Source organism: Petaurus breviceps, unplaced genomic scaffold (genome assembly GCF_028583685.1).
Source record: "Petaurus breviceps papuanus isolate PSGF00001 unplaced genomic scaffold, PetGlider_PUasm1.0 184, whole genome shotgun sequence".
Lineage (NCBI taxonomy): Eukaryota > Metazoa > Chordata > Mammalia > Diprotodontia > Petauridae > Petaurus > Petaurus breviceps.
This window is the reverse complement of record NW_027185793.1, coordinates 14,183,171-14,206,140: the sequence shown is the minus strand read 5'-3', so window position 1 is coordinate 14,206,140 and position 22,970 is coordinate 14,183,171. Positions and strand designations below refer to the sequence as shown.

At 34.9% G+C, this 22,970-nt stretch overlaps 1 pseudogene; it reads right to left on the bottom strand.

The window, feature by feature from the left end:
- Nucleotides 1–6,888: 6,888 nt before the first annotated feature.
- LOC138161223 (centlein-like) lies at nucleotides 6,889–7,597 on the bottom strand (annotated as a pseudogene).
- Nucleotides 7,598–22,970: the final 15,373 nt, after the last annotated feature.

Sequence of the window (22,970 nt, the reverse complement as noted above, 5' to 3'; positions counted from 1 at the left end):
TTCTTCCTGGCTGCTTGTAATGTTCTCTCCTTAATCTGGGAATTCTGGAACCTGGCTATAATATTCCTAGGAGTTTTCTTTTTGGGATCTTTTTCAGGAGGTGATCGGTGGATTCTTTCAACCTCTATTTTGCCCTCTTGTTCTAAAACATCAGGGCAGTTTTCTTTGAGAACTTCCTGGAGGATGCTTTCCAGGCTCTTACTTTGGTCATGGCTCTCAGGCAGTCCAATAATTTTTAAATTATCTCTCCTGGATCTATTTTCCAGGTCAGTGGTTTTTCCCATGAGATATTTCACATTGCCTTCTATTCTTTCATTAGTTTTGGATCTGTTTAACAGCATCTTGATTTCTCCTCAAGTCACTAGCTTACATTTGCTCCAATCTAATTCTGAAATAACGATTCTCCTCAGTGAGCCTTTGAGATTCTTTTCCCATGTGGCAAATTTGGCTTTTTAAGGCATTCTTCTCCTCATTGTCTTTTTTAGTCTCCTTTGCCAGTTTGGTTAGTCTGTTTGTTAAGGTGTTATTTTCCTCAGTCAGGCTGTTAACTCTCATTTTGTAATTTTCTTGCATCGTTCTCATTTCTCTTCCCAATTTTTCCTCCACTTCTCTTATCAGCTTCTTAAGGTCCTCTATGGCCTGTAACCAGTTAGTATTTTTCATCGAAGTTTTTGTTCCAGAAATTCTGACTTCACTCTCTTCCTCCTGTTCCATGCTTTGGTCATTTTTGCCCCCAAAATAGCAGTCTAATGTTGAAATCTTCTGTCTCTTTTGTTTCCTTTGCCTGGTCATGTTGCCCCTCAGTTACTTAACCCCTGGGCTTTTTGCCACAGTAGGACTCGGCCACCAGACAGGGGAGCTTTTGTCCCAAATGCTGGGGTTTTCTCAGCTCCTGGACATATTAGATGGGTGCCCTCTCTGAGGTCTCCACACACTCTGGCAAGTTGGTGACACACTCCAGGACCTCCACCCTAGACTGCAATCCAGATCCAAGCAGGTTAAAACAAGAGCAATACCCCTCAGACTGGTTGCTTGGTCCCCCTATACTCTGCAGGCCAGGAGCTGAAGCTGCCACTCTGTGCTGTCTAGCTGTTCTGGCCATCTCAGGGGCTTCTCTCCCCAGGAGCAAAAGCCACCTACTCTCACTTACTGGGTCCCAAATTCCAGACTGCACTGACCTCTCACTTTGTCCTTCGCATCTATGTGTTGATAATTCTGGAAATGGCCACAGCTGCTGCTAATCTAGAGTCCCTCTGGCCAGTGGCTGCTCAGACCTTCCCTGGGGCTAAAACCTCTGGGTAACCCAGTCCTGGGCTGCACTCCCAGAGTTCTGCACTGGCCAATTCCTGCCAGCCTACTGTGCTGTCCTCAGCAGGAGATTAGTTTCTCTGTGTCATTTTGTGGGTTCTTCAACTCCAAAGTTTGTTCAGATTCCCATTTTGTGTTGATTGGGGAAGATGAAATATAGAGCCACTCTGAGGTTGTATTTCTATTCATCCATCTAAGAACTCTGTTTTTGGGATAAAAATTCACTATTTCACAAAAACTACTGTGAAAACTGGAATACAGCATGGCAGAAACTTGGCAAAGACCCCTATCTAACAAGATATTCCAAAATCAAGTCTAAATGGGTACATGAACTAGGTATAAAGGTTGATACTGTAAGCAATCTTGGAAAACAAGGAATAATTTACCTGTCAGATTTGTGGAGAGGGAAAGATATTGTGACTAAACAAGGATTAGAGAGCATTATAAAATTCAAAATGGATAATTATGATTACATTAAATTGAAAAGCTTCTGTATTAACAAAGCCAATGTAACCAACATTAAGAGGAAAGAGGGTAATCGGGAAAGAAGTTTTACAACCTATGTCTCTGATAAAGGACTCATTTCTAAAATATACAGAGAATTGAGCCAAAGCTATAAGAATACAAGCCATTCCCCAATTGATAAATGGTCAAAGGATATGAACAGACAGTTTTCATAGACAGAAATTCAAGATATCTATAAGCACATGAAGAAATGCTTTAAATCACTATTGATTAGAGAAATACAAACCAAAACAACTCTGAGGTACCACATATCACCAGTCAGATTGGCTAAGATGACAAAACAGGAAAATGACAAATGCTGGAGAGGATGTGGACAAATTGAAACACTAATGCATTGCTGGTAGAATTGTGAACTGATCCAACTATTCTGGAAAGCAATCTGGAATTATGCTCAAAGAGCTATAAATAATTTCATACCCTTTGACCCAGCAATACCTCTTCTAGGGTTGTATCCCAAAGAGATCATTGAAGTGGGGAAAAGACCCATATGTACAAAAATATTTATAGCAGCTCTTTTTGTGGTAGCAAAGAATTGGAAATTAATGGGTTGCCCATAAATTGGGGAATGGCTGAACAAGTTGTGGTATATGCATATTGTGGAATACTACTGTGCAATAAGAAATGAGGAGCAGATGGACTTCATATTAAATGGAGAAGCTTATACGAACTGATGCTGAGTGAGAAGAGTAGAGCTAGGAGGAATTTGTACACAATTACAGACACAACGTTTGTGTGACGACCAACTTTGATAAACTGGACTCTTCTCAGCAATTCAGAGACATAAGTCAAACCCAAAAGACTCATGATGGAGAGAGATGTTTACATCCAGAGAAAGAACTGCTATTGTACCCAGATTAAAGTAATCTACCTGCCCTTTTTTGTTTTCTTGTTTGGTTTTGTTTCCTCTTTACAATTGTTCATTCCATCTGTTACAATCCTTCTTTATAACCTGACTAATGCCTAATGTGAAAGTATTTGCAGATACTATATTTGACTGTATAGCACCATGGGGGGGGGGTGATGGAGGGAGGGAGAGAAAATTTGAAACTCAAAGAGTTGTGGTAACAAATGTTGTAAACTAAAAATAAATAAATAAATAAAATAAGCTCAGAAGATATCAATAATGACAAAATGCCTACTGATGAAGCCTCAGAAAGGAATATGAATTGGTCTCAAGCCCAAAAATTCTTTTGAAAGAGCTCATGAAGGATTTTAGGAATGAAGTAAAAGAGGTAGAAGTAAGTTGGAAAAAATGAGAATTGTGCAGGTTCATTATGAAAGCAGAGTTAACAATTTGGAAAAGAACTCAAAAATTGACTAAAGAAAACAAATGCCTTAAAAATAAAATTGACCAAATGAAAAAGGAGGCACAAAAATAGCTGAAGAAAATCAGTCCTTACAAATTAGAAATGGACAAGTATAAGGAATCAGCCAAATAAAATCAAAAGAATGAAAAAATAGAAGAAAATGTAAAATGACTAATTGAAAAATACTTGACCTGGAAAATTGATCAAGTAAAGAAAATTTAAAAAGTTATTGGTCTACCTGAAAGCCATGATCAAATAAAGAGTATGGTCAGCATCTTTCAAGTAATTATGAAGGGAAAATGCTCTGATATTTTAGAGCCAGAGGGTAAATTTGTAATTGGAGGTTTCTACCAATGACCTCCTGAAAAAAGTCCACAAATGAAAACTCCAAGGAATATTGTAAGCAAATAATAGAATGATCAGGTCAAGGAGGAAATAATATAAGCACCCAGGATGAAACAATTTGAATATTATGGAACCAAAGTCATGATTATGTAAGACTTAGCAGCTTCTATGTTACAATGTCAGAGAACTTGGAATATGATATTCCTGAAGGCAAATGAACTTGGATTACACTCTAAAATTAAATACTTAGCAAAATTGAGCATAATCTTTGAAGGTGAAAATATGGATATTCAATGAAATAGGGAACTTTCAAACTTTCCTGATGAAATAACCAGAGTTGAGCCAAAAATATAAACTTCAAATACAAGATTGAGGATAAGCATAAAGAGGTAAACAGGAAAGAAAAAGAGAGCATGCTATTCAATAACATTAAACTCTTTACATCCCTTCACAGGAAAATGATACTTATGACTACTCTCAACTGTATCTTTACTAGGGTGGCTAGAAGAGGTATGTATAGAGAGAAGGTGAAGGTGTAAGGGGACTTTGATGTGATAATATTTTAAAAAGTCAAGGGCTAAAATAAAATGATCATACTGGGAAAAGAGGAAAGGAGGAGGAAGAATAGGGTAAATTATATCACATGAAGTAAATGACCCCCTACAGTAGAAGGTAAGAAGGGAGTGGGACAAACAGTTGGTTTACCTGAAAGCCATGATAAAAAAATAGCCTGGACAGCATCTTTCAATAGATTGTCAAGGAAAACTGCCCTGATATCCTACAACAAGAAGGTAAAATAGTCATTGACAGTCATCACCTCTAGAAAGAGATACTAAAACAAAAACAAGGAATGTTTTAGTGAAATCCCAGAATGATAAGTTCAAGAAGAAAATATTACAAGCAACCAGAAAGAAACATTTAGATATCATGGAACCACAGCCAGTTTTATACAGGATTTAACATCTTCTAGCTTAAATGATTGGAGGGCTTGCAATATGTTGTTAAAGTAGGCAAAGGAATTTGGATTAGAACCAAGAATCAACTTCCCAGAAAAATTTAGCATATTCTTTGCGGGCGAAAATGAAATAGTGGATTTTCAATCTTTCCTTAAGCAAAGACCAGCACTGAATAGAAATTTTGATCTCAGGAAAAGCATAAAAAGATAAACAGGAAAGGGGGGGAAAGCATGCTATTCAATAAGGTTAGACTGTTTGTATACCTACATGGGAAGATGATACTTGTAAGTCTCAAGAACTATATCTTTATTATTGCCATTAGAAGGTATATACATAAAAAGTGGGTGTGGGCATAAGTTGACTTTAATGTGATAATACCAAAAAATTAAGTTGTGAAGGAAGGGTTTGTACTGAGAGAAGAGAAAAGGGGGAGTCAGGATAAGGTAAATTACATAACATGAAGAGGCACAAAAGGTCTATTACAGTAGAGGGAAAGAAAGAAGTGGGTGTGCATTGTTTGCACTTTATTTTCTTCTAATTGGACTCAAAGAGGCAATAATATTCACATTCAATTTGGTATAGAAATTTATCTTACCCTTTATAGAAGTATGAGGAGAAAGGGAAATAAAAGGAAGGGGGTCGATAGCCCTAGCATAGCAGATGGGAAAGAAAAAGTAGGAGAAAGGGGAAACAAAAGTGGGGTGCTGATAGAAAGGATGGAAGATTTAGGGAACAGTTGTGAAAAGCAAAACACTGGTGAGGAAGGAAAGGGATGAAAGGAGAGATAAAAATATGGAAGGGTGGGAGGAATAGGATGGAGAGAAAGACACAGTAATCAAAATTATATACATGAATATGATGAAGCCTCCCATAAAACTGAGGAACTCGGCAGAATGGATTAAAAACCCAAATCCTAAAATATGTTGTTCACAAGAAAAACTTGTGAAGCACAGAAATACATACAGAGTAAAGGTTAAAAAAATGAAGCAGAATATATTATAGTTCAGTTAAAGTAAAAAATAAAACTCAAAAAACCCAAATGAAGGCATAGGAATCCTGATCTCGGACAAAGCAACACCAAAAATAGATCTAATAATAGACATAAGTAAGGAAACTATACCCTGCTAAAAGCTATCATAATCAATGAAGTAATAGCAATACTAAATGTATATGCACCAAGTGGTTTAACACCCACATTCTTAGAGGAGCAGTTAAGTGAGTTACATGAAGAAATTGACAGCAAAAACAATATTAGTGGGGGACCTCAACCTCCCCCTTTAAGAACTAGATAAATCTAACCACAAAATAAGCAAGAAAGAAGTTAAGGAGGTGAATAGAATTTTAAAAAAGTTAGATATGATAGAACTCTGGAGAAAATTGGAAGGGGATAGACAGGAATATACTTTTTTTTTTCTCAGTGGCATATTGCACCTACACCAAAACTGACCATGTATTATGGTATAAAAAAACTCACGATTAAATGCAGAAAGCCAGAAATATTAAATGCATCTTTTTGAGATCATGAGGCAATAAAAATTACATGTAATAAGGGGTAATGGAAAGATAGACTAAAATTAATTGGAAACTAAATAATCTAATCCTAAAGAATGAGTGGGATAAACAACAAAACATAGAATCAGTAACAGCATACAAGAGAATGACAATAATGAGACAACATACCAAAACTTAAGGGATGCAGACAAAGCAGTTCTTGGGGGAAATTTCATATCTCAAATTGCTCACCCAAATAAAATAGAGGAAGAGGAGATCAATGAAGTGGGCATGTGACTAAAAAAGATAGAAACAGAATAAATAAAAATACCCCATTACACATGAAATTAGAAACACTGAAAATCAAAGGAGAAATTAAAAAAATTGGAATTTAAAATTGAACTAATAAATAAAACTAAGCTCTTATTTTTTGGAAAAAAATTCGTAAAATAGACAATCATTTGGTGAAGTAGGTAAAAAAAGAAAACCAAATTACCAGTATTAAAAACGAACATGGTGAATTCACCACCAATGAAGAGGAAAAAAATAATTAGGGGCCATTCTGCCCTAATGTATGCCAATTGCTCTGACAATCTAAGTAAAAAGGACGAATATTTGAAACTATATAAATTGCTCAAATTAATGGAAGAGCAAATAAAATGCTGAATTCAACTTAAGGAATATCATGTTCCAAGACCTGCAATCTTTTTTTTCTTAATATACTTTTTAAGCCATATTTTATGTGAAAAAAAAACAAATGTTATTTTTGATGATTACACATTAGAATGACTTATTTGAAGTCAGTTTCCTGCTTTGTAAAATCAATTTTTAAAAAAGCTGTGGGTCTTAAGTGAAGGAATATAAATGAATGTCAGTCCATGCTGGTAGATTTGAATATGTAACTTCTTACTGAAAGAAAATAACATGTAGTGAAACTGCCTATAAGAAGTTAGACCTCAAGCAAGAACCCAATGTTGATTTCCACCTCCTACCTTCATTTTGCAATCAGTGTCATATTTTTTTTTCTTTTCTCTACTGTGCTTCTTGCTTCCTCAGGCTCTCCAGATCATTTAGCAATTCACTGCAGCATATACTTAATTCTTTATTTTCCTCCCCTAGTTCTTTGATAATTACAATATTTTTTCTCTTCTTCTCTACCTTCTCCTTAGTGCTTTTTGAAGAATTATTTTCTTCAGTGTATTTTTCCCCCATAAATAGCTCTTGACTTTGATCTTTAAATTTCTTCTGTAAGTCACTCAATTCTTTCTTTAAGAAAATATTTTCTTCATCTACAGGAATTTTCTTTTCTACAAGGCTATTTATTAGCTGTTGTGATCCTGATACTCTTTTGCAACTCTTTTCTTCTAGCATCTTTGACTTGCAAAATTTCTAACACTTTTCTATCCTTGGCTTCAGCTTTTTTTTTCTTTTTTCCATGACCAGACTGACTGCTTCTGTGAAATCTGGGATTGCTGCATGAAGGTGTTTCTACAAAGACCACACAAATTTTTTGTCAGCCTGGCACTAGCACAGCTCCTCTCAGATACTCCTCAGCTCTTCCTCCAGCAGCTGCAGCTTGTCCAATGGCCACTCCTTCTTCAGAGCCCCTCCCCTGGGGTGGGGGATAAGAAGAGAAGGCCTGGCTGGACTCAGTAACTTTCCCATGACTCTGCCCCTTCTCCACCCTGCCTTCGTTCTCCACCTTCACAAGCCAGGGCTTTGCTCATCCCAGCAGGTCAAGTTCACATTTGTTCGTGGGGCACTCAACCTGACTCCAGAACGTGCCCTACCCTGCATATCCCCTGCCCCAAAATTGGGGAGAGCTGTGCCAACAGTGCTAACCTGTCAAGTTTATGTATGTACCTCCAATCTTTTGATGTTGAAGTTACAAGGTACTGTGTAATCCTGACTGTGGTTCCATGATGTTTAAAATTCTTTCTCTTTGTCTCCTTGCAAGATTTTCTCTTGCTGTAATTTGGCTACAATATTCCCTAGCATTTTTAATTTGGGACCTCCTTTAGGAGATGATGTGTGGGTTCTTTTACTAGCTAATTCACCCTCTGTTTCTAGAAGCTCAGGACACTTCTCCTTGATGATTTCTTAAAGGTTGCTTTCCAGGCTCTTTTTTTTCATCATGACTCTCAGGTAGAGCAGTAATCTAAAAAATATCTTTCTTGGGTTTATTTTCCAGGTCTTTTGTTTTTCTAACAAGGTATTTTATGTTTACTTCTATATTTTTTCCTTTTGATTTTGTTAGACTGATTCTTGATGTATCATAGAGTCTTTAGCTTTCACTTGCCCAATTCTAATTTTTGAGGAATTGTTTTCTTAGTTGACTTTTGTACCTCTTTTCCCATTTAACCAATTCTGCTTTTTGAGGTGTTCTTCTCTTCACTGAGTTTTTATGTCTCCTTTTCAACTTTGCCAATTTTGCTTTTTGAAGAATTATTTTCTTCAGTGTATTTTTCCCCCATAAATAGATTTTTTTCCTATGGTCAATTTTTGTCCTTACTTTTCCAAGCTGATGATTGTATCTTGCATACCTATCAATTCTTTTCCAAATATGTATTTTTTTCTATCTCTCTTATTTGACTTCCATAAAAAGACTTCCAATAACAATAATAACAAAACTTTCTTGCTTTTCTACATGTTGCTTGTGAGGTATGAGGATTTCTCTTTAAGATCCACCAATCAGACTTTGAGTTCTTGTTCTCATGGACAAACATTCTCATGAGATGAAAGCATTTCCAATTTATTTCTTCTTTACTTTGGAAAAGGGTCTTGGGAAATCTTGAAAAATCAGAGGAGATACAGTGACCAAACTTGCTGAAGAGCTAGTTTTGAAGAGTGATATGCTAGACTCAGCTTAAAAGTGGATTGATGTAGCATCAAGATATCATATCCAATGAGAAAGGAGAATAACTCAATCTATCCTCTCTGCCATATTGAGAAATGCATTTTGTTGGACAAATGCTTCATGGAAAATACTTTAATTTTACCTCGCTCTCCTTAGGATCTAAAGTGGCAGGAGAATATCTGTCCATTGTGGGGTGGATGTTTTATACCTCTGTTCTTGATATTTCTTTTTTTATGAGAAATTAAGTAAATTTTAATAGAACAAAATGTGGATAATATTGACATAGACTCAGAGCATCAACAACTCATAAATTTTATCTTCCTACTATGGATTTAACAGCAATCTGTGAAACCTACTCTTTTTCTTTTGATGCAAATATACCTGTGAGTCACTTGATATTTCTTCTTAGTAAATGTTTCAATGTAAAACTAAATTATATTAACTGTTTAAATTGATATTGAGACTCTAATCAATGACATTTATGAAATCGAAGAGACATTAACTATCAGTGGTGATTAGTAATGTGGGAACATGGGGCAACTGGGTGGTGAAATGGATAGAGTACCCAGTCTGAATTAAAGAAGATCTGAGTTCAAATCTGGCCCCAAATGCTCATTAGCCCTGTGACCCTGGGCAAATCACTTAATTCTGTTTGTCTTCGTTTTCTCATATGTAAAATGATATGGAAAAGGAAATATCAAACTACTCCTATATCTACGAAAATCCCAAATGGGATCACAAAGAGTCATATATGACTGAAACTACAGAATAACAATTGGGAGAACCCCAAAATACAGGGTTACTCCAATGCCATTACAAGAAGCACTGAAATCCCTCAGGCTTAACCCTAGAATTCTGAAGTTGAGATGTAGTTATCTCCTTGGGAGGCAGCCTGCCATTTCAAATACAAATTGGGACAAGGATCCATAGATTCTATATAGCTAGATGCACTAAATAAATATAATAGTTGAGAAGAAAGTTAGCAAATTCAGAGTCAAGACCTTCTTTTCTACATGTGAAGGTACAGCTTATTCTCATTTTGTATATGTATATGAGTAGAATGGGATGCTGATTACATGAAATATGAGGAACAAAGAAAAATTAGAGCCACTGAAATGCATGAGTACATAAAACTTTTTAAAGGGTTAATGAATGGGCATTGTTGTGAACTTTGGAGTGAATTGGCACAAAAATGAACAAAAGGGTAGAACATGGTTAATTTATATAAACTGAATGCAAATGCATGTTATTTTCCAATGAATGTCATCAAATACTTTTTTAGAACACTGTTTCCAAGAATATAAAAGGCAAAAATCCATAGAGAGAAACTGTTTCTCTGTCATCCAGACACTGAAAAATATATATGATTTAGACTTAAAATAAAATACATATCGCCAGGAAATTTTTTTCTGGTTTTCACAGTGAAAAGCAAGCCAGTTGCTTATGAAGCTATTCACATTAAATCCTGTGTTTATTTATGTATTACATTTTCCTAAAAAGTTATACATAGAATCCAGAATTAAACGACCATTTCCAATTGAAAGATATCATCTGTACTCTTATAAGCTGATAAAATTCTAAAAAAAATTCTATCCAAAGAGATCTTTATAATAACTGACACGAGTCAAGTATACTTTATTTGACACCAAGAAAATTTGCATTTTATCTCTTATATTTTTTGTGATGCTGCTGCCAAAGATTTAGCCTGGCTTTTCCATTTCAAAGTTACTCATTTCAATTTTGATTCACTCTTATGTAATTCTTAGTCTTCGTTCAAAAAAATGAAGCTTAGTGACATTTGGTGTGTGGAATAACACATCTAAATTATGGAAAACTTAAATTCTCTGTTTTTGAATTTAGTAAAGATGTGAAATATAGCCTCTGATGCATGTAAAAATTATAGAAAAACATAAATGAAACCCAATTATGAAATGTAATGAAGCTTAATTATTTACCACATGCTTGTAGCTGAAATTCCATTGAATAAAGTGCCATAGCCTAAGGCTGTGGTACTGTTGTTAGGAGAAATTCAGGGAATTTTACCGTAATGAAGATTTTCATGAACAAAAGAGGAGGAGAATTTTTAAAGAGAAGAAGAAATTCAACTTTAGAGTAAGTGTTCTGTTCAATTGTGACTTCTAAAACCAATAAATTTGTTTAGAGAAGGCTGTATTATAACGTAAACTCTTGATTAGTACCGTCAAAAAACGACTCAAAAAAAGGGGAGTATTGTCATACTGAATTTGCACATACACACAAAGATGTACACACACAAAAACAAAAAACAACAACAGGTACACCATTTAGGTATCAATATTGAATTCTTAATATAGTTCTTGTAATAAATAGATTTTTATTGTTTAAGAAAGGTTGTATTGTTAGGAAGGAAATAGTCCCCACTGCTACAAATGCATAAGTCTTATGGGAAAGAGAAGCTCTCTATGGTTTTGTTTATTTTCTGAAAAATAGAATCTTAGTAGCAGTGTCATTTGTATAATAAATATTTCATAGATTAGACTAGCCAGAAATGAAATACCATATTTGAAATCTACACAAAACTTTTTAAAAGGTTGCGTTAAAACAATAAAATTAATTAAAGCAACAAATTACCTTTTGCCAGAACAGTGACAAACTATTCCAACAAGCACTACAATAATTTTTCATCATTAAAGAGGTTTTAAACAAAACTGAACAAGAGTATTCTGGAGTCATTATAAAGGAACCAAATCCAGGTGAGCACATTGAGAAGAGGGAGGACAAGAAGAAACTGTATTTCTTTTGTATAAATGAAAAATCAAATGTTTTTATAAAGACAAAAACATGTGATTGGTCTAGTGAAAAAGCTTGTTGAGTAGCATATTTGAAATCTTTAATCTCAAGAAAATATTTCAAAATACATTCCCTGAACCCAGGGTGCCACATGATTCCTTGGAGCACATGATTACCTGAAGCACAAGTTTACCTAACAGGACTGTTTTTTCTTTTCTTTTTTTTAATCAAATGCTTTATTGACTTCTAGTTAACATCATTAATTTCAGTAAGATTTTTGAGTTGAAATTTTCTCCCCGTTTTTCCTCTACCCATCATCCCAAAATAGCAATCCCACTGGATATCCCCTCCTCCAATCTGCTCTCTCCCATATCTTCTCCCATATCCCCTCCAGCTTTCCAGTAGGACATGGTGGATCTCTTTGCCCCAGTGCCTGTATGTCTTATTTCCCAGTTACATGTAAAATAATATTAATAACAGTATACACACGCACATATATATATTTTAATCATTTGTTTTTAAAACTTTAAATTTCAGATGCATTCTCTTCCTCCCTTGTCACCCACCTTTACTGGGAAGATAAGCAATTTGTATAGGTTGAACATATGTAGCTATGCAAAACATTTCCATAGAGGATATATTGTAAAAGACTAACTATATTTGTCTCCCTCCTATCCCATCTCCAACTTGTTATATTCTCTACTTTGATCCTGTTGCTTTTCAAAAGTAGGGGCTTCCAACATCCCTACCCCCAAGCCTGTCCTCCCTTCCATCATACCCCCTCTCATCACCTTCCACCCTACTCTCCTGTAGGGTGAGATACTCTATTTAGTGTGTATGTCATTCCCTCCCTAAGCCAAATTCAGTTAGAAAAAGTTTGACCCATTCCCTTTTGCCTTCCTGTTCTTCTCTATTGTAACCATTTTTCCTTGCCTCTTCTATATGAGATAATTTACCCCATTCTGTCTCTCCCAATCTCTTCTCATTATATTCCCCTCTCACCTCTTAATATCACCTTTTAGGTATTCTCTTCCTATTCAATTGTTCCTGTTCCCTCTATATATGCATACCTGTGTATATATATATATATATATACACATATATGTATGTATAGAAACATTCACATATGAAGTCATATGCCCCTATATGACCTCCTATCTAGACATACATATTCACACACACACACATTTCTTTTCCCTTAAACTATTATCATACTGAGAAATGTTTAATAAGTTACAGTTAACATTTTTCCTTGTAGTGATGTAAATAGTTCAACTTTGATAACTTCCTTATGATTTCTTTTCCTCATTTTCCTTCTCAAGCTTTTCTTGCTTCTTGTATCTGAATAGCAAAATTTCTATTAAACTCGGGTTTTTTCATCCAGAATGCTTGAAAGTCCTCTAATTCCATAGAATGACCATATTTTCCCCTGAAACATGATACTCGGTTTTGCTGGGTAGGTGATTTTTGGTTTTAATCCCAGCTCCTTTGATCAAAGGAATATCATAGTCCAAGTCTTTTGAGCCCTCAGTGTGGAAGAAGCCAGATCCTCTTTTATCCTGATTGTGTTTCTACAATATTCAAAATGTTTCTTCCTGGCTGCTTGTAATATTTTTCTCCTTGATCTGAGAACTCTGGAACTTGGCTATAAAATTTTCTAGGAGTTTTCTTTTAGGGATCTTTTTCAAGAGGTAATTGGTGGATTCTTTCAACCTCTGTTTTGCCCTCTGGTTCTGAAACATCAGGGCAATTTTCCTTGAGAATTTCTTTAAGGATTATTTCTAGGTTCTTTGTTTGATCATGGCTTTCAGGTAGTACAAAATTTTTTAAATGATCTCTCCTGGATCTATTTTGCAGGTCAGTGTTTTTTTCCCAGTGAGATATTTCACATTGTCTTCTCTTTTTTTCATTTGTTTGGATATGTTTAATAGTATCTTGATTTCTCATAAAGTCACTAGCTTCCATTTGCTTCAGTCTAATTCTGAAGGAATGATTCTCTTCAGTGAGCTTTTGAGGTTTTTTTTCCATCTGGCAAATTCAGATTTTTAAGGCATTCTTCTCCTCATTGTCTTTTTGACCCTCTTTTGCCATTTGATTTAGCTTATTTTTTTAAGGTGTTATTTTCTTCAGTCAGGTTGTTGACTCTCATTTCATAATTTTCTTGCATCATTCTCATTTCTCTTCCCAATTTTTTTTTACTTCTCTTATTTGGTTTGAAAAATCCTTCTTAAGCTCCTCTAAGGCCTGTAACCAGCTCATATTTTTCTTGGGATATTTGTTATAGTAGTTCTGATTTTGCTTTCTTACTCCTGTTCCATGCTGTGATCCTTTTCATCCCCAAAATAGGAGTGTAAATTTGGATTGCTCTGTTTGCTTCATTTTCTTTCCCTACTCATGTTGCCACTCAATTACTTGACTTTTGGGCTTTTTGCCAAAAAGGTGGCTCTGCTACTAGTTAGGGGAGCTTCATCCCAGTTGCTGGGCTTTTCTCAGCTCCTGAAGGTATTAGTTGGGTGCCCTCTCTGAAGCCTCCACCCACCCTGCAAGCTTGTTGCACACCCCAGGACCTCCATCCTAGACTACAATCCAGATCCAAGCAGGTTAAATCAAGAGCAAAAGACCTCAGACTGGTCACTTCATCCCCCTACAATCTTCAGGCCAGGAGCTGAAGCTTCCACATGGCTGTAGCTACACAGCTGTTGTGCTTCAGCTGCTTCTTGCCCCAGGGGCAAAGGCCAACCACACTCTTGAACTACTGGACCCAAAAGTCCACACTGTACTGACCTTTCACTTTGTCCTTAGCATCTATGTGTTGATAATTCTGGAAACTGCCACAGCTGCTGGTGATCTGAAGTCCCTCCAGCCAGCAGCTGTCAGGACTGCCTTAAGGCTAAAACCTCTTGCTAGCACGGGGCTGGATTTGATTCCTACAACACTGTGCTGTCCACTTCTTGCAGGCTGCCAGGCTGTCTTCAGTGGGAGGTTAGCTAATCTCTGTCATTTTGTGTTTTATGTATCTCCAAAGTTTGTTCAGTCACCTTTTACATGAATTGGAGGAGGTAGAAACTTGAAGTCCTGTTTCTACTCAGCCATCTTCACTCCTCCCTACATAAACTCAGGAGTTGCCCTGAAGTTCACCCAGGGAGGAAGTACCTACTGCTTAAAAAGCTAAAAAGTTTGCTCTCTCTTAGCCTTGGCAGCTTGGCTCTGGGTACAAGGCCATGGTCATGCACCTGAAGCCTCCCATGTTTAGCCCAAGTAGAGACCCCAGATTCTTGAGGGCAGATAGTAGAAAAGAGGAGGACTGTTCTTTTCATTAACACCTAGTGCCTCTTCCATTTCAAGGAACTGTGAATCAGTCAAATTGAAGTTTTTTCTTTACTGGTCAAATCTTTTCCAACTATCTCTTTTCCTTTTTAAGGCAAAATGCATGGATATAACCAATGTTAACAAACTCTTCTGGAATAAATCAATTAACCTTAGAATTTGACCAAGTTTAAATAAGCATAATTTATATTCAAAATTTAATATTCGATGAGGAACCATGGATGATAAATTATAATTTAGATTAAATTTATATAATAAGATATTAATGGAATTGGTTTGAAACATTGTCCAGCAGAATGCATGTGATACTCTAGTTTGTGAAGGCATTCCTTGGAAGGTAGTAAAAACTCAGGTGAAGCTTCTGACTGTAAATGCTTCCTATTTAAGTGACCTCCATTCTCCTCAAGGTACCAGTCCAATCTATTTGGGCAATGCATTATTAGGCCAGTCCAGTTGCTCTTCTCTGAATACAGTCCAGGACATTTAATAAGCACAACTCCCACCATAGCTATTGAGGGAGAATAGAGTATTTATGTTAAAATGATAGCAAAAGATTTAGATGATTCCACATTAAATAATTAAGGGTCTTAGAGTGGATATTCCAGAAGGCAAAGGAGTTGGGATTACAACAAAGAATAAGCTATACAGAAAAACTTAGAATAATCCTTTTGAAGAAAAATGGATATTTAATGAAGTAGAGGAATTTCAAGCATTTCTGATGGACAAATGGAAAAAAAGGTACACAGAGGAAAATGAGTCGTAAACAAGTAGAATTACTGATTGTTGCTGTGATTTGTTGTTTGACCCACTCATTCTTTAGGATTAGATTATTTAATTTCCAGTTAATTTTCTCTTTAACTTGACAATTCTGGAATTTTGCTACAATATTCCTTGGCATTTGTAATGGGAATGCAAATTTGGAAGATCTTCCCTGCCCCTAGGCTAAAGTGCACCTGAAGCCTGGGGTGGGAGGCTTGTTTTTCAGTAGATACTTTTTGATTGGCCAGTGGGTCCAAGAGGTTGTTACATTCTCTGAGCCAGGAGAAGGCTATATAAGCCCTGATGTGAGGCTTTGTTTTGGGACTCACTTTGAGAAGTGTTCTGTGATTTGATCTGTATTCTGGGAAGCCATTGTCCAGAGCCCCCCCCAGCTTTGAAAAACCCAGATGCTGAAACCCAGATGTTGTTTGGTAAGTATGTAATGGTTGGACAGTTTGGAAATCTGTCTACTTGATCTGTTTCTCTGACTTGATAATTCTGTCTGTATACTTTGAAGTTCGGGGTGCTGACCTTTTTCCCCTGAACTAGGTGAATGATACATATCTGACTGATTAAAGTAAGCTGGTTAACCCATTTTGAGTTGCTTTCCTTTAACAAAGCAGATCCAAGAACCTGTATTGGCAGCAAACCCTGAGGACGCTTGGGGTGCTTGCTGCTACAGCATTTTCAAGTAGTCAGATAGAAACAATATAAATATCATGGGACCATTCACAATTATACAGGACCTTGAAACTTCCACATTAAAAGATCAGAGGGCTTGGAGTATGATATTTCATAAGACAAATGATCTTGGATTACAACAAAGAATCAGCCACCCAGAAAATTTGAGCATAGACTTTCTGGGGAGGAAATGGACATTCTATGAAATAGGGGACTTCCAAACCTTCCTGATGAAAAGACTGGAGATCAAGAAAAAATTTGATCTTCAAATACAAGACAAAAGAGAGGCACAAAAAGGTAAACAGGAAAGAAAATAAATAACAGCCTGTTATTCAATAAGGGCAAATGGTTTACATTTTTATAAGAGAAGATGGTACATGTAACTCCTGAGAATTGTATATTTATTCCAACATTTAAAAGGGGGTATACATAGAGAGAGGACAGGGGTATAAATTGACTTTCTTGTGGTGATAAAAAAAATCCACATTGTGGAAAGGGATTGTCCTGGGAGAAGATGGAAGAAGGAGGCAGAAAAGGGTAAAATATATCACATAAAGAGCCACAAAGACCTAGTACAGTAAAGGGAAAGTAGGGAGGGAGATGAGCAGTGTTTGAACCTTACTTTCATCAGATTTGCCTCAAAGATATAATAACATAATCAGCAAGGTATAGAAACTTAACTTACCCATAGGAAGTGGGGAGGAGGGAGGGGAAAAAAAGGCTGGGGTGGAGAAAAAGGAGGGAAGAAATAGCAAGGGAAAAGGGGAAGAAAAGGAAGTGAGCTGATATATGGGAGGGCAGATTGAGGGAGCTTGTGGTCAAAAGCAAAACTTTATTGAGGAGGAAAAAGGAGAAAGGAGAAAGAAAACATAATTGGGGAAATATGATTGATAGAAAGACAAAGTAATCATAATTGTGGATGTGAATTTCTCAGAAGTACATGACACACCTACACACAAATTGACCATGAACTAGGGAATTAAAAAAATCATAATTAAACGCAGAAAGGCAGAAATATTAAATGCATTCTTTTCATATCATGATGTAATAAAGGGCCATGGAAAGATAATTGTAAAAATTAATTGGAAATCAAATCCTAAAGAATGAGTGGGTCAACCAACGAATCATAGAAACAATCAATAATTTCATCCAAGAGAATGACATTAATGAGACAACACACCAAAATTTATGAAATATAGGGAAAACAGTACTTAGGGGAAGTTTTATGCCTCTAAATATGTGAATAAAATACAAAGAATTTCAATAAATTAGGCATTCAACTAAAAAAGATAGAAAAAAATTTAAAACCCCCAATAAAATACCAAATTAAAAATTCTCAAAACTAAAGGAGAGAATAATAACACTGAAACAAAGAAAACTATTGAACTAATAAACAAAAGTAAGGGTCTAGTTTTATGGGGAAAGAGGAAAAAAAACACCTTCGATGAATTTGATTTAAAAAAAAGAAAGAAGGAAAACAAATTACTAGTATCAAAAATGAAAAGGGTGAGTTCAGAACCAACAAAGAGAAAATTAAAACAATAATTAGGAGCTATTTTGCCCAACTGTATCCCAATAAATTTGACAGTCTTAGTGAAATTGATGAATATTTACAAAAATGCCAATTGCCCAGAGTAACAGGAAAAGAAATAAATCACTTAAATCCCCCCATTAAAAAAATGGTACAAGCCATTAATGAGCTCCCTAAGAAAAAAAACCCCAAGACCAAATGGATATTTACATGTGAATTCTACCAAATATTTTAAAAACAAATAATTCAAATACTATATAAACTTTTTGGCAAGACAGGAGAAGAAGGATTCCTACCAAATTATTTTAGTGATAAAAATATGCTGCTGCTAACTAAATTTGGAAGTTTCAAAATAAAGAAAATTATAGACTAATTTTTCTAATGAATATAGATACAAAAAATTAAATAAATTATTAACCAAGAAAATACAGCAGCTTAGTATGAAAATAATAAATGATGACTAGGTAGGATTTATATCAAGAATTCAGGGCTGTTTTAATATTAGGAAAGCTATTAGCATAACTGATCACATCAGCATCAAAATCATCAAAAATCATATGATTATCTCAATAGATGCAGAAAAATCATTAGAAAACATATAAAAAAACCATTCTTATTGAAAACACTAGAGAATATAGGGATAAACAGAGTCTTCCTTAAAATGATAAGCAACATCTACCTAAAACCATTATTAAGCATTACATGTGTTTGTGATGATCTAAAAGCATTTCCACTAAGATCAGGGTCAAAACAAGGATGTCAGTTATCATCACTGTTATTTGATATTATACTAGAAATGTTAGTTTTAGTAGTAAGAAAAGATAGATAAATTGAAAAAATATATAATAGGCAAAGAAGAAACAAATTATCAGCACCTGCAGATGATATGATGGTATACTTAGGGTATCTCAGAGAAACAATTTAAAATTAATTGAAATAATAAACAATTTTAGCAAAGTTGCAGCATGTGTAATGAACCCATATAAATCATTGGCATTTCTAAATATTACTAACAAAGTCCAACAACAAGAGAGAGTGAAATTCCATTTAAAGTGACTTCAATTATTATAAAATATTTGGGAGTCTACCTGCCAAAACATAGTAAGAAACTATATAAACAGAATTACAAAACCCTTTTTACACAGATTCAGATTTGAATACTTGGAAAAATATCAATTGTTCATGGGTAGGCTGACCTGATATAATAAAAATGACAATTGTACTTAAATTAATTTACTTATTCAGTATAATAACAATAAAACTACCAAAAATTATTTTAAAGTGGTAGAAAACAGAATAACAAGATCTATCTTGAAACACAAAAGTTGCAGAATACAAAGGGAATTAAAGAAAAGAAATGCAAGAGAAGGTGGCCTAGCTGTGCCAGATCTTATGCTTTATTATAAAGCAGAAATCATCAAAACTACTTGGTACTGGATAAGAAATAGAGTGGTGGATCAATGGAATAGGTTAGGTATGCAAGACACAATAGTCAATGCATATAGTAATTTACAATTTGATTAGTCCAAAGATTCTGGCTTCTGGCACAAGAACTCACCATTTATCAAAAACTGCTGGGAAGAAAGTACAGAATAAACTATAAGACGGTCTAACACGACAAAAGAGGAATAGAAAAATATTAGAGAAGATGTGGGGAAAATGGAACATTAATGCATTGTTGGTGAATTTGAGAACTAATTCAACCATTCTGGAGAGCAATTTGGAACTATGTCCCAACGGCTATAAAACTATGCATGCCCATTGGCCCAACAATAGCAATACTAGGTCTTTGCCCAAAATAGTTCCTAATAATGGGAAAAGGGCCCACATGTACAAAAATGTGTATACCAGTTCTTGTTGTGATTATGAACTAGAAACTGAGGGGATATCCATCAACTTGGAATAGCTGACCCAGTTGTAGTATATGAATGAAATGGAATTCTACTGTGCTATAAGAAATGAAGAGCAGGAGGACTTCAGAAAAAATATGGAAAGACAAATGAACTGATGTTGAGTGAAGTAAGCAGAACCAGGAAAACACTGTATGTAGTAAGATCCACATTGTGCAATGACTAAATTTCATTGAACATGTTCACATACAGGGAAAGAATTATGGAGTCTGAATGCATATTGAAGTCTATACTATTAGCTCTTTTTTCTTTTACTGTTTGTTTCTTACTTGCAGTTACCTCAGAATCATTGTAATACTTCTTTATAACATAAGTTATGTGAAAATATAATGAATATATATGTAAACCTGTATCAGATTGTTTTCTCTCTCGGGGAAGGGTGAGGGGAAGGAATGGGAGACAGTTGACAACTAAATAGCTTATGGAAGTGAATGTTGAAAACCAAAAATAAACAAATTTTAAAAAACAGGGGTAATAGCACTACCTTCCTCCCATGTTGGAAGTTATGAGATACAATGAGATATTTGTAGTTTGTAAAGTTTAAAACACTATATTAAACCTGTTATTTACAGGAAAAATATAGAATGGAGCAAATGGAAGCAAATGACTTTATAAGAAATCAAGAAACAAAAGAAAAATCAAAAGAATGAAAAAAATAGAAGACAAAGGGAAATATCTCATCAGAAAAAAAAAAACAAACCACAACAACAACAGCAACTGACCTCAAAATACATCTATGAAAAAAAAATTAAAATTATTGGACTGCTTGAAATTCAATATCAAAAAAGAGCCTAGACATCATGTTTCAAAGAAATTATTAAGGAAAACTGCCCTGATATTCTAGAGCCAGAGGGTAAAATAGAAATCGAAAGAATCCATTGATCACTTCCTGAAAGAGATCCCAATATGTTGTTTTTTTTTTTTTTAAGCAATCAGGGTTAAGTAACTTGCTCAAGGTTACACGGCCTGGTGTTTCTGGGTGTGGTGCTAAGTGTCTGAGCTCGGGATTCGATCTCCAGGTCAATCCTGACACTGGAGCCAGTGCTCTTACTCGCTGTGCTACCTGGATGCCCCCTAAGAGATCCCAATATGAAAACTTCCAGGAATATTATATTAAAATTCTCGAGCTCCTAGGTCAAGGAGAAAATATTGTAAGCATTCAGAAAAAAAAACATGTTAAATATGGGGCTACTATCAGGATAACCCATGATTTAGCAGCTTCTACATTAAAGGATCAGAAGGCTTGGAATATTATATTCTCAAGGGCAAAGAACCTAGTATTGCAACCAAGAATCACCTACCCAGAAAAACTGAGTATAATCAGGATTTAAAAACTGGAAGGATTAAGGGATAATATTACAAAGTATTCAATCTGAGTGTGTTGGGAGCAGGCAAACATCTCCAAAGTACGACCGGTTTTGTTTTAAGGACTCTGATTGCACATTTTTTGTTTAGTCATTTCAAAGATTATATAATGCATTGTTACAAAGAACTATTTGTCTCAAAAAGGCAGCCCTGTTGCATGTACTCAAATATAACATGTATTCAAAATTCAAATATAACATGTTTATTATATATAAACATAAATATAACAATATTATTATTATATATAATCATAAATATAACAATATTCAAATATAACATGTATTCAAAATTCAACATGTACTCAAAATAAATCAAAAAATCGGAGGTCCAAATGGAGATAGTACTATTGCATGTAAATTATGTAATCTTTAAAAACAAAACAAAGTGATTTTTTGCATCTTTTCCATTTAAAAAAGGTGTTAGCGCATAACAGCCTTCTCCTTTCTCTCACTGCCCCACCAATAGATATGACTTAAGGCTTTCTATAGTCTCCCCAAGACTTCCATGAGATTGATTTCTGTACTTCAGAGCAGGGAGGAACTTTAACTGTACACTGATTTCAGAGCAGTTCAAAGAAAAGAGAGCAAATTAAAGAAAAAATTGAAGAAAAATAACTGAATTAGCTGGAAGGATTTCAGTGCTTATTGCTGGGCCATGCAAGTATAATAAAAATGATGATAGCTCCAGAGTTACTTTGAAATTTTAATGCTCTGCCAACTAAGAGAGATTTACCCAACCTGCAGTCAATGGGTGACTTGTGGTATAGCAAAGTTGAAGCATATGTAATGAACTCACGTAAATCATTGGCAGAGAGGTTTGGTGGAGAAGTTGCTAAAGGCACTCACAAGCATTGTTGGTGGAGCTGTGAATTAATAAACCCAATGCAGGAAAGAAATTTGGAATTTTGAAAAGAAAATAACTAAACCATCCATATCTTTTGACACAAAGATGATTTTGCTAAATGTATACTTCCTAGACAGAACTGACAAAAAGGGAAGCTCTACATATAGCAAAAAATTTATACTAGTACATTTTAATGACAGAAAATGTCTGGAAACAAAGTAGAGGCCCATCGATTTGGAAATGACCAAATGAACTGTGGTATATAAATATAAAGAAAAATTACTTGGAGGGAAAAAACGAATACTGAGAACTATGTAAAGATTTATATAAACTGATAAAAAGTTGAGTAATTAGAACTAGGATAAAAATATATATATAAGAACTATTGAAATGTAAATGGAAAGAGAAACAATTGCAATTCCAAGAAAAATTAAAAGTTTGAAAATTAAAAACAAGTGGTAAGAAAGTCTGTCATTGAATAAAGATTAAAAAAATGATGCCAATCTGACTTTTTTGCAGAGTTGGGGAATTCACAGTTTTTGAATTTTGCATTTAATATCAGATATTTTAAAAGTATAGATAAATTTCATGACTTTTCTCTCTCCTTTTTTCTCTTAAAAAAAGTTCATAAAGGATGGCTCTCAGGGAGGGGACAAAGGGAGAAAGACATGAGGTTATCTAAGCAATACAAACAAGATATAGTTTATACACATCACAATAAAATCTATTTCTTTAAATAAAGCATGTATGTATGTAACAAATATTTAACAGTTTATATCAATGCTTTCCAGTGAATATAATGCCTGAGGCAGAATGCAGGTCAAGTCAAACTTATAGGATTAATCAAAGTAAATTTATTATATTATGGAAGAGATACATTGGTTTAAGTAAGTGTTACTGATTTTCTTTTTAATAAAAGGCCATAATACATACATCTCTCTCTCTCTCTAGAGCATTAAAATTTCAAAGTAACTCTGGAGCTATCATCATTTTTAT